Raw genomic sequence first — 2,442 nt, 5'->3', positions numbered from 1 at the left:
TGTGTTCGTCATTTTGGTTAATTACTGGAAGATGGTGGTTCCAAAGCAGTGCTTCTCAAACTTCCTGTGGGAAAGATCAGGTGCATTTGAAGTTTTTGTTTATTAATTTGTTTTTAGTTTCAGGGACTGATACTTTTATACAATAAAACATGGATGAACAGAAAAATTCATTAAAAGAAAACAGTCATACAAAATACACAACCAATATCTTACTAGATTGAACAAAGTACATGTTGTTAATAAAATAAATTGATATAGAGCCATATTTAATTGTTTCTAGGGAGACAACTGACCAGGGGTTTCAACCTGGGATGGGAGGGTCTTTGGCTTTGCACAGGAAAGAACTCATAATCAAGTCTTTGAGAGTGTGGCCCATAGATCTGTGCCTGTGACCTGTTTAGTACCAACCCTGGGGAAAGGGGGACAGAAATTGAGGGTCAGAGACATTTGAGACAGGAGGGGTCTGAGGTGAGGGACATTTAAACAAAGTATGACAGGAGGTGGCTGAGAGGCTGGCCTTGAACCAGTTGGAACCAAAATGGCCAAGATGGCACCTGGAACAACCTTTGCCTGACCTCTAAACTCATTATACCCTGATTGTACTGTATTAGCATAGTAAGTGACACTCCCACTCATGTCATGACACCTTACAATTACCATGAATTGATTGGAATTGCCTGACTTTCCTGGGAAAGGGTCAGTGGTTTGCCCGACACAGGAAAATGGGTCAATGGCACAGGTCGATGGCCCACACTCCGAGTGGCACAGCTCTAGAGAGGAGAGCTTATGAATCCGAAGAAGCAGGTGTCTGCGCTGTTGAAGAAAGGCAACCCAAGAGGAAGTACCATGTACATGGACTTTGGAACCTTGAGACAGCTGTTCTATAACGGCCTCCTGAAACACAGGAAGGTCAAAAACAGTATCTTTAAGATTAGTGATGAGGACAGCTAAAGACAACACACCAAAGCAGAAGTGCAAGAACGCCAGCACGTGAAGCCAGTCTCCGGCTGAGACTGCACTTGCTCAGCCCAGCACAGCTGCTGCAAAAGCCATCCAAAGCAAACACGGCTCTCCCACAGCAGACTCAACAGAACAAAACCAACACCCAGACATAAATTAGATCACCGAGCTCATCTTGTTACCCACCCACTGTTTCAAATCCAGGATCCTGACTATAGTAACAAATGATACTGTTAACTAGCGCATCCATGTAAGCCAAAACCAAATAATTTGTTACTGTAAACCAACATGATTCTTGGAATTTTCCAGGTCAGCTACAAGAAAGCGTTATGACACTGTCTTCCCAATTGAACTAACTCTCACCCATGTCTAATTGTAGTTGCATGGCTAAATCCTTTCTCCCCCTGTGCATACAGCTTGCCTCTAAGAGCATCTAAACCCTGGCGACTTTTCAAAACAGGGCAGGCATGTGGTCAGGTTGAAAGGAACATGGAGCCTGGAGCCAGCACGTAAGGGTTTAAGGGCCACCTGCTAGCTGCATAATCTCAAACAAGTCCCTGAGCTTCAGTTTCTTTATCTGCAAAACAAGACTAATGACAGCTGCTTCCCTGGAGATACAGCTGGAAATGTTTAGCCATTTGTAGAAAGCTATGTGGATGCTAGTCCCTACTACCCAGAAACAAGCAGCTGAGAGATATTGGTAACTATGCCACACCCATCTGCACATCCTGCAACATCCTTATGTCCTTATGTTCCCAACATCATGGGGCTATGCTAGGGAACTGACATCAGTATGTCCACCTTGCACCTTTGAAGAGAGATCCATCCGGGACACATCAACAGTGAGCGATGACTTGAACATTTTTAGGGACATCTTAGGGTGCAACTGACAAACTTGGTTTGTCGTGTTTCTGGCTTTTCTTAACTTGACACCTCCTTGTCTCACCTTCTCTCTCTGGCAGGAAGTCACAGCTCTGAACTGGCTTTTGTTCATTCTTGTTAACATAGGGGAAGCTTTACCATCACCACATCCCTGTAAAATGAAAGCAGGCTACTTATCAAAACCTGTACTCTGGCACTAGACTTAACTTACTACAAGTTAGGCAAATGGTTTGGTCCAGGAGTCAGACTGTGTAACCTTGGGCAAATGCTAAGCCTCTCTGAGTTTATTTCTGCAGTTGGAACGTAAACATAAGAGTCATTTTGCCTTCTTCACAGACATTGACATGAAAACACAAATAATCATGTAAAGAGAATTTTGTAAATAATCTAAAACATTTTATTTATATGTTATTAAAGTATAATGTGTTATAATTACAGTATTACATTTTATTATTCCTATTTTCTTGTCCTAGAAAATAATTTGACAGTCTCTTTTACCTGCCAAGCACAGTGGCTCTGGATTTTAATTCTCCTTTATAAAAAAAAAAAAAAAAAACATGAAAGACAGAATGAATATATCTTAGAAAAAATAAGATCTAT

Source organism: Tupaia chinensis, unplaced genomic scaffold, assembly GCF_000334495.1.
Source record: "Tupaia chinensis unplaced genomic scaffold, TupChi_1.0 Scaffold000251_1, whole genome shotgun sequence".
NCBI classification, from domain to species: domain Eukaryota; kingdom Metazoa; phylum Chordata; class Mammalia; order Scandentia; family Tupaiidae; genus Tupaia; species Tupaia belangeri.
The sequence above is the reverse complement of the archived record's forward strand: the minus strand, read 5'-3'. Positions refer to the sequence as shown.